The sequence below is a fragment of the Kogia breviceps genome, chromosome 11, assembly GCF_026419965.1.
Source record: "Kogia breviceps isolate mKogBre1 chromosome 11, mKogBre1 haplotype 1, whole genome shotgun sequence".
In the NCBI taxonomy this organism is placed as follows: Eukaryota; Metazoa; Chordata; class Mammalia; order Artiodactyla; family Physeteridae; genus Kogia; species Kogia breviceps.
The window spans coordinates 23,307,432-23,321,818 of NC_081320.1; the positions used below are offsets into that span (position 1 = coordinate 23,307,432).

At 38.9% G+C, this 14,387-nt stretch overlaps 1 pseudogene; it reads left to right on the plus strand.

Annotated features, from left to right (window-relative positions):
• LOC131765780 (uncharacterized) overlaps positions 1 to 14,387 on the plus strand; it is an 84,110-nt pseudogene that overhangs the window by 10,760 nt on the left and 58,963 nt on the right.

Sequence of the window (14,387 nt, forward strand, 5' to 3'; positions counted from 1 at the left end):
TCCCTCTTGCATTTCCCTCCCAGCCTCCCTATCCCACCCCTCTAGGTGGTCACAAAGCACTGAGCTGAGCTCCTTGTGCTGTGCAGCTGCTTCCCACTAGCTATCTGTTTAACATTTGGGAATGTATATATGTCCATGCCAGTCTCTCACTTTGTCCCAGCTTACCCTTCCCCTCCCCATGTCCTCAAGTCCATTCTCTACACCTGCGTCTTTATTCCTATCCTGCCCCTAGGTCCTTCATAACCATTTTTTAATTCCATATATATCTATTAGCATACGGTATTTCTTTTTCTCTTTCTGACTTACTTCACTCTGTATGACAGACTCTAGGTCCATCCACCTGACTACAAATAACTCCATTTCGTTTCTTTTTATGGCTGAGTAATATTCCATTGTATATATGGGCCACAACTACTTTACCCATTCATTTGTCGAGGGACACTTAGGTTGCTTCCATGTCCTGGCTATTGTAAATAGAGCTGCAATGAGCATTCCAAGAAGAGGTTTTTAAATTGGATTATGCATTATGTGTGTGCGTATACGTTTCTGTTTTTTTCCATACGCAAAATTACAAAGCTGCCATGGTTGGTCTTGTGGAGGACTCTTCCACATGTGAGAAAATGAGAGTTGTCTATATGGTAAATCTGTATAGAGTTAGCAAGTGACCTTTTGTCTTTCATTGAAAGCACTTGACCTGCAGCAGTGTGGCCTCACCAGTGAAGGAGCAAAAGCTTTACTAAAGGCCCTTGAAACCAACTGGATATAAGAAAAAATCAACTTGTTGGTATGTGGTCACTTTCCTTTTTTTAATTGATTAACACATAGCAAAACAAAAAGAATTTGTTCACATATTGACAGTTTTTAAAAATTAATGTGTTTAACTTTCCTCATCGTATACAGTTCACCCTTGAACAACTTGGGGGTCAGGGGTGGCGACCCCTGCACAGTTGAAAATCTCAGTATAAGTTTATAGTCAGTGGTTCCGCATCTGTGGATTCAACCAAACTTGGATCGTGTAGGACGATAGTACATATTTATTGAAAAATATCCATGTGTAAATGGACCCGCGAAGTTCAAACCCATGTTGTTCAAGAGTCAACTGTACTTTTCTAATGTTGCACTTCCCTTATTTTTTTAGCAGATAATGTACTAATTAAAGTGAATTATACTTGTAAATTGTTCTTATCTCTACTCTGAATGGAGGTGAACCTAGATACTAAGCCTGCTTCTACCGAGAGCATTATTTCCTTCTTGCGCAACCTGTGAATTCTTTTAAGGAGTACTTTATCCATTTGTCAGTTTCACAAGTAATTTTTTTAATACCTTCTGTGTGCCAGATACGGGTCAGGCACTAGAGATAAAGCAGGGAACCAGACAGACAAAAGTCTTTCCCTCATGGAACTTACATTCTAGTGAAGGAGTTCAGATAGAAATGAGTAAACAGATAAATAATATAATTTTAGATAGTAGGAAGTGCAAAAATAATGTAAGGAGAGTGGGGGGGCAGGTAGGACTCCATTGTATAGGTTTGTTAGGGGACAGCTTCACTGGAGCAGTGGCATTTGAATGGAGACCTGAATGAAGAGAGGAGCAAGCCATGGAAGATCTGGGGTAAGCACATTCCAGGACAAGGAGGCAATGAGTATGCAGGCATGTAGGTGGGTGGAGTATTTAAGGAAAAGCAAGGAGGCCAACATGGCTAGAGTACTGAGTGAAGAAGAGTGTGGTATGACATGAGGTCAAGGTGCTAGCCAGGGGTCTGATCTTGTAAAGTCTTGAAGGCCAGAGTAAAGATGTGGATTATTCTAAATGAGTAGAGGATTTTGAAGTGGAAAAAGGCATGATCCAAATAGTATCTGAATAAGGTGACCTGGTATAGAGAATAGATTTGTGGGGGATAAAGAAGAGAAACAGGGAGACCAGTTAGGAGACTATCACAGTGGTCCAAATAAGAGATGTTTATGGCTTAGCTTAGGTTGGAAGTTTGGAGCAAGAGAAAAGTGGTTGAATTCAGGTTGTGTTTTGAGGGTGTAACTAACAATACTTGTAGATAGATTAGATGTGAGATACAAAGGAAATAGTAACAAGGAGACAAGTCGTTGATGATTATGTGTGCAACTGGGTGGTATCACTTAGAAGAAGGGAGCTGATGGGAGGAGCAGCTTTTGAGGGAATATCAGGACTTTGGTTTGCTATCTTAGATACCCTTTAGGTATCTAAGTGTCTGGACAGTGCTCAGACTGTACTTTCTATCCGGAGGTATCCAAAGCCACTTTAGATGCAAAATGGTTAAAGTTGACCCTTGCTGCTGCCAAAATAATAGCCACTGGGGGCAGTCTGCAAGATGGCATCTTAGGTTTTTGAGGAAGAAATGAGAATACACAAAGGGGGAAATAAGTGTATAATTACATAATATAGATTTCATATTTAATTTTATGGGAAAAGCAACAATTCGTTGGCTTTTGGTTTTAAATGGAAATAGCCACTCATTGGGAAATAATTACTCTAATTTCCATTTATTTTACTTCAGATCATTCTGTGATAAAAGTAGTTATCAAAAAGGGTCTCCAGGGCTTCCCTGGTGGCGCAGTGGTTGAGAATCCGCCTGCCGATGTAGAGGACACGGGTTCGTGCCCTGGTCCGGGAAGATCCCACATGCCGCGGAGCGGCCGGGCCCGTGAGCCATGGCCGCTGAGCCTGCGCGTCCGGAGCCTGTGCTCCGTAACGGGAGAGACCACAGCAGTGAGAGACCCAAGTATCGCAAAAAAAAAAAAAAAAAAAAAAAAAGGGTCTCCAGAATGGAAGGGATACCAGGTCAGATGTATATAACGTGTTTTAGTTCTCATAAGAATTTCTCTTTAATGGCTTGTTTTTCTTTCTTTCTTAAAAGAAAATTATCAAGATACTTTCTGCCATCTTAAAACTAAGTTTTTAGTCAAATGAAATGGCTTTCCTGTTTTTGAAAATATTGTGTGATGCTTTAATTTAGGTTCCCAGAAATGCAGACTGAAAACCTTTTATTAACTTAAAGTAAGTATCTTAATTTCCAATGAATATCAAACCCTCATAAATTACCTGTAACTAAAATGGCATATTTATCATTTCTCTCTCAGTACATTTGCCTGATTCTTCCTGTCCTGATTCTTTAACTATTTTCCTAGTTTGGACAGCCACAAATTTGGTTAGTATTTGTTAATTTCACCCTTGAATCTGGACACACTTGAAGCGAAGTGAACTCCCACCACACTGATGGTAGACTCCATCTGAGCATGCTCAAAAGAGCACAGAAGGTTGTCCACGGGGAAGGTACTATCAGACGCTGATTGACAGTATCTGTGTTGTAGACCAGCTTAAGGGCAAACACATACGATTCTCATGCTTTCCTGCTCCTGATAATAGGCAATGAATGGCAGGCTCTGGATCACAATGTTTGAACCCAGCTGGAATAGTGTTGCACTATATGTGGCGTGACTATGATAAGGGGTATATATCTTATCTATCATGTATCTTCTTTTTTATGCTACACAAATACTAGACCGTCACTTTCTGAGACAATAAACTTTCTCTGGCTGTGACAGATTCAAAGAAGATGCCAAGTTAGAAACATTTCTGAATTAGGTGATTTGGGTTCCTTGACCAGGTTAAAAAAAACAAAATAAAACTGCTTTTCTTCTTGGTTTCACATTTAAACACTATGAGTTAGTCTAAACTAAATGACCAAGAAATAGAACTACTAAAATAACAGGCTCTTATCATTATTATTTTGATATAATAAATAATAGAGGGATATTGTTTTACTAATAATTACCAGAATTTAGTAACGACAAGCCAAACATTAAGCCTTTAGGAAATTTATGAACTCCTTCATTTCTTACAATAACTCTGTCAGATTGGTACCAGTATTTATCACCATTGATGAAGAAACTCAGTTTCAGAGGAAGACACTGAGGCACAGAGAGGTTAAATGTAATTTGTCCATAATTGCCCTAGCTGCTATCCTAGTCTGCTTCATCAACTATTATCACCACTATCACATTTCTTTAATTGGACTTTAGATTCAGATAAGCAATTTTTCCTGGTTGCAAGGAAATCATTTAACAAGCCCAGATTGCAATGCTTGAAATGCAAGTCTGAGCCCAAATCTGAGAACCCTAAACCATGTGATCACTAAAAATACTGAGTATCAATTCTGAGCCTTCTAATATGAGTTTGCATTTAAAATAACAGGTCCTATTAGGAGTAAGTGTACAAGTGGCATTCGAGGAGGGAATATATCCAACAGGTGTTCTAAATTACTTTAGTGGCAATGAAAAAGTATGAGGGCATTTCCTGCAATACTAAATGAGCTGATTTGCTTTTGGTGGGTAAATACTGAACTTTGTTTACAAAACTTAACCTGAAAGTATTTTCTAAGTATCCTGCTATTACTCTAAGTTAGCCTTGTTATGTCCTTTAACAAACAAGAATGGTAAGACACAGTCTCAGTTAGTATAGTATGGATAAATCATTTGCAGTCTTGGGGAAACTTGTACCTTAATGAGTGTCTTCAATTTGGGGAAGACATGAATTCACAATTGCCATTCTCTATGCATATTATTGCCATCTAAACTAATTCCAGCAAAAGAAAGCTATAGTTAGGTAGATCCTTTCATAAAGTGATGCAGTCACTCAGGAATCCTTTATAACCTAAACCAACTGGACAGTCAGTAACCAATGAATTATCCTAATGCTGATTCATCTGAGAGGTCCTTTATTCCAATGACTTTCGCTGCTATCCTTCTCTTTTCCTCTTGGGATTAAGAACTATGCATAAAGTCTTACTTACTCTAAGGTTCACCTTGTACCTCTCCTGTCATACAACTCGTCACTTTCCCCATCATATGCCACCAAATGCCAAAAAGAAATCTGAGTACTCTGTGGTCATGGCACAGGTCTTTCTAAAGAGATGAACGCCTGTTCAAAAATCACTAATCCCAGAATAAATATATGGGGAAATGAACTAGGGACATGACTGGAATCAGCTGAATCTGTGAGAGGCCAGCAAGGCAGATATGTGTGTCCATATGTGCCTTAAAGAATAATGTTCTCTATGAGAAAAAATGCTTTATTGCCCCAAACTTTAATCCAATTAATATCTGGGAATATATTTCAAGACCACTTGTACATATGTGTATGTACATAATGTTAGCATTGTATATTATTTGTGTTATGTTGTCCCTTCTATTCATGGGAATATGTTTGTTGCCTTTAAAGTTTAACGGTTCTTGTTGATTTTGTACATGGATGAAGGTTTACGCAGTAAGATAAGTTCAAGGATTTCTTTCTCCAATACCATTGATATGAATTCCTATTACTTAATTTCTTTCTGCTTTTTTTTTTTTTTTTTTTTTTTTTTTTGGTACGCGGGTCTCTCACTGTTGTGGCCTCTCCCGTTGCGGAGCACAGGCTCCGGACGCGCAGGCTCAGTGGCCATGGCTCACGGGCCGAGCCGCTCAGCGGCATGTGGGATCTTCCCGGACCAGGGCACGAACCCGTGTCCCCTGCATTGGTAGGCGGACTATCAACCCCTGCGCCACCAGGGAAGCCCTTTAATTTCTTTTTGATAGACTTTCAGATGACAGTCCAAAATAGTTCTGCCACTGGAAATCACAGGACTACCAAATATGGAAAAGACTTTGGAACACTTACCGTGTGTTTTCATGGTCTGCATCAGAATTCTATAGAGGCTTTTGGCTGAATTGGCAGTGAAATGAGAATGGAAAGTTAGTGTATCAGTTACTTTTCAGTGTGGTATTTTTTCTTTTCTACTATTCTACTATGTATTAGAAATTATGTAAAAATCAGAAGAGAAATGGTTAAGAAAAAAAATAATCTGTCATGTTACAGGCATTCGGCACTTACCTAGACTCACAGGTAACCTGAGAGAACATGAGAGCTGGCTTGTGAGAGCTAACCTTGTTCCATTTCCCTCACTGTACTGATGAAAAGCTTTGAGGCTCAAAGAAGGAAGTGACCCTTCCAGAAGCATACCATGAATCAGTGATGAAAGGGAGAATCCTTGGCTTCTGTAGAGCCATGCCTCTGTGCACAAGGTATTAAAGAAGCATTAATAATCCGCCTGCCGATGCAGGGGACACGGGTTCGTGCCCTGGTCCGGGAAGATCCCACATGCCGCGGAGCAAGTAAGCCCGTGAGCCATGGCCGCTAGGCCTGCGCATCCGGAGCCTGTGCTCCGCAACGGGAGAGGCCACAGCAGTGAGAGGCCCGCATACCGCAAAAAAAAAAAAAAAAAAAAAAAAAAAAAAAGAAGCATTAATTAAATGCCCCTTTACCTAACAAAGTGGAGCTTAATCATAGGGTTTGGGCTTCTTGTCTTTTTCTTTTGCTTTTTCTCTTTTACATCCTTGGGAGCCTTAGTTTTTTAGTTGCTCTCTTGAACTGGATTTACAAGACATTTATTTTCACTAGCCCTTATGTTTTTGGATTGTAGGCTGAATTTTTAAGAAATCGGGGAAGGGGATTCCCTGGTGGCGCAGTGGTTGAGAGTCCGCCTGCCGATGCAGGGGACACGGGTTCGTGCCCCGGTCCAGGAAGATCCCACATGCCGCGGAGCGGCTGGGCCCATGAGCCTGCACGTCCGGAGCCTGTGCTCCACAATGGGAGAGGTCACAATAGTGAGAGATCCGCGTACCGCAAAAAAAAGAAAGAAGAAAAAAAAAAGAAGTTGGGGAAGGATACTGAACTGCCAAAAGTTAACAGATTATTGACAAGGATATAAAAATAATTATAATGCCAATTTCCCTGGGTATTCCCTGTGTACTTTAGGGGTAAAAACAGTATTTGTAAAGTGATTTCAAAATGTGCAAATATTACCTGTGGGACATAACCTACTGGTTAAGAGAAGAGCACTAACTCTGAAATTAATTTGCCAGGATCTTTTTCCCCCAGCTCCAAAATTTATTAGTGGTGGGACTTCAGGAGTGTTACTTCTTTGTGTTTCACTTCCTCTTTGAAAAACAAGGGCTTAATAACCTCACCCATTTTACAGAGCTGTGGCGTGGAGTTAATACATGTAGAGTGGTTAGGAATCCATGCCACTCTTAAGTCTTTTAGAATCAATCTTACTATTGTTGTTACTACTATTATTATTTTGTTAGCTGTCCTTGAAAATGCTTGCCAGCAGCACTCACTTGCTTTTCTTTTTGTTGTATATTCTCTACATCCCACTTAAGCGCGCTACCAAACCCTAGGAGGCTCTTTTCAGATATTTTACACCCCTTTACTTGTTTGTTGCAGCAAAAGCAAAAGGAGTGTGGCTCCCCTTGATCGAACAAACCAGAACTTTGTTTTTCTCCCATTCATACACATTGGTGAACAGATGTGAAAAAATGACTCCATGGGGCTTTCAGTCTGGAGTCAAACATCCAGGCTCTGTGTAACTCGACACTAGTATGCACACATGTTGGTCCCTTAGGACCCAAAAGAATCTCAACTAAGCCCATCATTATTTCAGGAATATGAAGAACGCTTTTTGTGAAATAGTTGAACATAACAGAAATACAAGAAAAGGTAGAGGTGTTTCGTATCACAACTTTTTGAGACATGTTCAGAGCTCTAAGATGTAGCTGACAATTCCCCCATCAGCTAATGCTTTCAAAGTGACCATAAACTTCACCATAAATACATTTTTTCAGCAATGGCAATAACGCGGTGACTATACTGCTCAATTCCTCACAGTGTCAGCATTAAATACATTAAAAGGTTAAGTTAAAATATCTGTCTGATTGCTTCTGACATAACGCTGAGATCTCTTTTATTTCTGTACTGCATCAATTATAATGTGGAACATTAAGACAAATTATTTCTAAACACTAACAAGGAATGTAGCAACAAGTGGCAGACAATCAAGGGGAATTTTGCCATAGCATGGTGCTTATTTTGTTACAAGCAGCAATGTAAACCCAAAAGATGTAATTTAGAGGAAACTCTGCCCTGTCTATTCTCTAGGAACTAGAACAAGGAGACTGAGAGAAGATGATTTTGGGTAAATCAAACCGGTTTCTCCTAATTACAGCTGAATAATAGGGAGCAAACTCCCATGGAAAGTTGTGATCTGCTTGAAGAAAGCTAGGATGTTGCCTTGGTTAGGGTCTTCCATATACAGTTATTCAAGCTCACACTTGATCATCTGTCAGGGATGCTACAGTAGGGAGAGTTTTGCCATAGCTGTGAGACTCAGCAAGATCACTTCCAACTCTAAAACCTACAATTTTAATTTAATCACCAACAGCAGCCATCATTAAGAGCGACCTCAAATAACTCCAAATCTGTTCATCTACTCACATATTCTTTACACAGTCAACAGACCTCGAGTGATTACTACATGCCAGACACAGTCCTAAGACCCGTAATAAGGGATAAGAAAGGTAACAACCTCTGTCACCGTGGGGCTTGAGTTCTTTGGAAAGAAGTTCCTCTAAATACAGAGACACCAAAGATAATATTTGATTTTATTATTATTCTGTGAAAGAAGTAAGGTAATCTGATAAACTGGGACTAAGTTAGGCTAGTAGGACAATCAAGGAAAAAATATCTTTAAGAGATGAGTGCCAAAGAATAGAAAGGAATCATTTATGGAAAATTTTTCTGGAAACAATATTCCTAAAACGTGGGAACAGCAAACACAAAGGCTCTGAGGCAAGATGAAGTTTAACTACAATCAAGGAACAAAAAGAAGCTAAAAGGTTAGGTCAGGAGATAACCACGCAAATTTACACCAGCTGGTCCCTAACTTCTAGTCTACGTGGATATATTCTTGAGGTGAGTTAGACATATATATCATCCAAAAAACAAAAAAAAAGTTGACTCCAAAATTACCCTGGAAATTCTGAGTGAGAGTCTTTACAAAGGCACAACCGTATTAAAGATCACAGCCATCATTCTCCAAGCTCCACTCTGGCCATCACTTGCAGGCATTTAACAGGGGTGCTTCATATCCTCTATAAAATATTGGGCAGGAAGCACAAACATCCTAGCATGTCTGCACCGTGCACGTAAGTGTCTCACAATTGAAAAGTAGCTGGAGCTCACCCTGCTGATGGCTTTGCCGGGTTTCTTTTCTTTCTTTTTTATTTTTATTTTTTACCTTTTATTAAGAGTCCCATCTCTTAAGAACTGGGATATATTTTTTGAGGGAAATAAGACTATAGGAAAATTCAACTGACAGAGATCATACTATACTTGACTTTTCTGTTCTTTCCTACATTTATTTGTTGAGACAAATGTCTCTTCTTAACCTTTTTTAAATGGCTCTGTTAAATATAACGCACACACAGTACACTGCACATACTTAAAGAACACAATTTAAGTTCTGAAATATGCATATACCCATGGACCTGCCAACACAATCAAGAAAAGGAACATATCCATCACTTGCAAGTGTTCTTATGCCTCATTCATAAAGCCCCTTTTTTCCCTCACATTCCACCCCTCCACCTCCCCAAGTGACCACTGGTATGCTTTCTATCGTTAGAGATGTGTTTGCATTTTTCTAGAAATTTATATAAATGGATTCACACAGTGAGGACTCTTATCTAGCTTCTTTCACACAATGTAATTATTTTGAGAGTAATTCATATTTTTTTTGGTATAAATACTTTATCTCTTTGCTTTGCTGAGGAGTGTTTCACTGTATGAGTATACCACAGTCTGTTTATTCATTAGCCTGTTGATGGGTGCTCGAGGTTGTTACAATTCTGTCTATTAAAAATAAAGATGCTATGATGATCCATGTACAAGTCTTTGTATGAACAGATGCTTTAATTTTTCTTGCATAAATATCTAGGTGCAGAAAGACTGGATCATACGGTAGGTGTATGTTCAACTTATAAAGAAACAACCAAACCGTTGACTGAAGTGACTGTACCATTTTCCTTCCCACTAGCAGTGTAAAAGACTTCCAGTTCCTACGCTGCCTCACCAATACTTGGTGTGGTTGGACTTTTCTAATTTGAGCCATTCAATAGTTGTGTAGTGGTATCTCCTGGGGCTTTCATTTTCATTTAGCTAATAAGTGATTACGTTGAGCAACTTCATGTGCTTATTTGCATCCGTACACCTCCTTGGTGGAATCTCTTAAATATTTTTACCCATATTGTTAATTTTAAAAAATTTTTCTAATTACTGAGTTTTGAGAGTTATATACGTGTTAGAGACACAAGTCTTTTCAGGTATATAATTTGTAAATATTTTCTTCCAACCTGTGGCTTTTCTTTTATTAATAATGGCTTCCAAAGATGAAACCCAATTTGTCACTTTTTTTCTTTTATGGATCTTGTTTTTGGTGTCATCTCTAGGAAATCTTTGCTTAACCCAAGGTCAAAAAGATTCTGTCCAAGTTTATTGGTTTTATTTTTTTGTTTGTTTTGGCGCTAGCGGGCCTCTCACTGTTGTGGCCTCTCCCATTGCGGAGCACAGGCTCCGGACACGCAGGCTCAGCGGCCATGGCTCACGGGCACAGCCGCTCCGAGCCATGTGGGATCCTCCCGGACCGGGCCACGATCCCGTGTCCCCTGCATCGGCAGGCGGACTCTCAACCACTGTGCCACCAGGGAAGCCCTGTCCAAGTTTTAGAGATTTATGTTTTAATCTACATTTAGTTAATTCTTTATATGGTGTGAAGTAGGAATCAAAGGTCATACTTTTGCACATGGCTATCGAGGCACAATACCCGTGTGCTATATGCTTCCAGCACCATTTGTCAAGAAGACTATCCTCTCTCCTCAAAATTGGCTTTGCAGCTCTGTTGAAAAACCAGTTGTCCTAATATGTGTAGATATATTCCTGGGATCTACATTCTATTTGATTGACTTATTATATCTGACTCGTGGTCATAATATATTCTTTCATTGATGTCTTTTCACTTGCTCATGTAAGTAGTCTCCCAGTAATATAGCCTTACCATTTTACTGGACATACCTAGGTATAACTGAAATGCATTTGATAAATCGATGGAACTTGCACTCAAACTAGGGTTACTTTCCAAAAACACTTAAAATGTTGAGGTGTAAAAACGATGTACTCTACAGCCTCCCTGCCTCAACCAAGTGTATGTTATGCCCATCCCCACAAGCTATTTTGCATGTGTATGGGGCTGTAGAGTCTGGGGAGTATGAGAGTGGTATGTGCTGCCTATCCCAAAAGATCATCATAGGACGCAAAGGAAACATTAAGGAAATAGATAGGAATAGTCAAATGCCAAATGTTCAAATATTTCTCTTGCGTTTTTAATATTTACATTGAGATAAATAAGCAAATTATTATAAAATAAAATACAAAACTTTAGAGAATATTTCAAAGTGCTCTTTTTTCGCCAGATGCAACAGGATACTACGAATAAATAGAGGAATTTTCTGGAACCAGCTTGTCTTTCCTTTTTTTATCACCATTGAGTGATGGGGTTGTATTTTATTCAGTCTATTGTACATGTGGGTGTGAATAAGATAGAACCTCTCTCAAAAAGAGAAATGAGCAAAGAATATATGTTGTCAACTTGTCTAAAATATTTTTTCATGTTCTGACTCATTTTTCTTCGCATTGGCATTTCAAGGGATTTTGTTTTTTAATTTGACTATTAAGAAACCTTGATAACTTCAGTGAAATCCCATGAAGATAATATAAACAACTGTAATGGAAAATGAAAAGATGATAATAGCAACCAGCACTGTGATATTTCTAGTCAGTGTTCTTTACTATTTAGAATAGTAACAAATCCCATATTAATTTGACTTTTTGAACTTTGGCCTTTACTTTGGTGGAAGAAGTTCCTTTCACTTTGCTTATTATCCGTTTGTAATTAAAAACAATTAATGACCATACTTTGATATGATCATCTTAGAGTTGTATAGAGGGAGGATAGTTATGCAACTACTTATATATCTATGGGTTCAAGGAAGTTTAAAGGCTTGATATTTGAATCCTGTGGAATGTAGCCTCCTTTCCCAGAGGGAAATGAACATATACATGTACTTAATGTAGTTTAAAATAAAGCAACACCTGTTTGTAGAGGCACCTTCTATTCCAGGCATGTTTAGGTATAGGGAAGGGGAACAAGAGCTATAAAACATAATTCTTGTCTATAAGGAATTGACAGTTTAGGGGGGTTGAGGGCACTCAATGACTCAACGAGGATGAGCCTGATGCAGGTGGCTACAAGGTCACCCTTGGATAAACTCAGCTTTAGGAAAGACCAGCCTACTCTTATTCTGTTAAACTCTTTAATGCGGTGTCCAATAAACCTGAATATCAAGCTTAAATGCCACTTTAGAAACGTTTCCAGGGGGGCTAACAGCCAACAAGTTAATATGATTCCTACACACTTGACACAACTCACCAGAGGTCTTGAATTCGGTGAGCATATTGACCTCCTTTAAGAAAGATCACCAGTTAAACTTCGAATGCTAAGTTCTAAGAGAATGAAGTAAGTAATAAGTGATATTCAGGTTCAGAGGTGGAAGAGAAAAGGGGTCTCACCTTGAGTAGAACATTTTGTTGGATTCTCCAAAGTGGCAAACAATAAGGAGAACACTAACTAACTAAGACTCTGAATAAGTTGAGAGATAAGATGAAAGCCTAAGATGGAGGTCAAAATGTCCCCTAGATTTAAGGATACACTTAGGCTGAAAGGGAAACTATTGAAAAAGATGTAGAAAATGCTAAATATTTCACAAAAAAATTTATTAGAACAAAAAATCTGTTAGAATAAACCAACTTAGCAAAGTTTGTTTGCAGAATATGAAATCAACATACACACATCACTTGCATTTCTGTACATTAACAATGAACAATCCGAAAAAGAAATTAGGAGAACAATTCCTTTACAATACCATCAAAAAGAATAAAATACTTAGGAGTAAGCTTAACCAAAGACATGAAAGACTTGTACACTGAAAACTACAGCATTATTGACAGAAATTAAGGAAGACATAAATAAATGGAAAGACATCCATGTTCATGAACTATTGTTAAAATGTCCACGTACATAAAGCTATCTACAGATTTAACGCAATGCCTATCAAAATGTCCTATTTTTGTAGAAACAGAAGAAACGGCTTCAAAATTTATATGTAATCACGAAGGACCCTCAATAACCAAAGCAAACTTGAAAACCTCACACTTTCTTTTGAAATGAAGTTTTCTTGTTATTGTGGGTTAAAAATCCAAAGTCCTAGGTGTCCATAAATTATTCTCCTAAATTTATATTTTGGTTCATTCTCAGTGACAGGGCTTTCAGGGCTTGAGTGGCATTGACGGCTCCTTCAATATCTGTAGCATGGACTCCTGTCACTGACATGCTGTGGGTATCTCACAGCCTTGGCTGTTTTAGCAGTTTACCAAGTCCGGGATGAACCATGCTCAGAAGGGCCCACGCTTGCTTGGTTTCATGCTCTGCTATTGCTGTCTTGAAATTCTTAATGATTTTATCTTTGAACTTAGGTTTTGTAAGTAAAATTTATGGGACAATAAAATATACCCATGTGCAGAGGAGACATGTGCAATATGTGTGTCTACCACAATTCCTGCTGCCGTATTCACATCTAGTTTTCACCCTGCTTATGGTGTGCTTTCCATGACATGCTTATCTGGTACCCATTTGGAGTCTTACTGAGTTCCACCAGAATTCTGTGCTACTGGTCACATCCAAGACTAAGTGAAGGTGTTAACAGCTCCGAGAGGCCATGCTTTCCATTTGAATCTGAACTTACTTCTAACACAGAAAGAAAGCAGTTGTTTTTTAAGAAACAAGAATGTCCAAGGAATCCGATCATATCCTTGCTTCCGCGTTTTACTTCCCAATATTAGCCAAACACTTCTGCGAAAAAGATGACACATATGAAAAAGAGAAGAGAGAACAACCCACAGAACCCATTAAGGGCTCACCCTAATCTAGTATGATGTCATCTTATCTCGATTCTATCTGAAAAAAGAATTTACTTGGGCACATTCACAGGTTCCAGGTGAACATGAATGTGGGGAGGACACTATGCACCCCAGTGCAAATACTTTCAACAACACTTTTTCTTTGCAGTTTCAACAAGAGGTACTATATTTTCATTTTGCACTGGAGCCCACACATTATGTCACTTTTGACTGTTAGAGTCCATGTTGGAAAATGGGGCTTCACGACATAGCCAAGTGAGTCTGCCAACTGAATTCTAGAATTATCCAAACTTACCCACTTGGTTGCAGCAAGTTGGTTGCAGGCAAACCCATGTGAGAGGGGCATGTCCACAGTGGAGCAGAGAACTTTTGTCTCTCTATCACCAGACTCACTCCCAAGGTGAAGGAAAGAAGAGCTTAGCAAAGCATGGCCAGTTATTCTCCCCAAC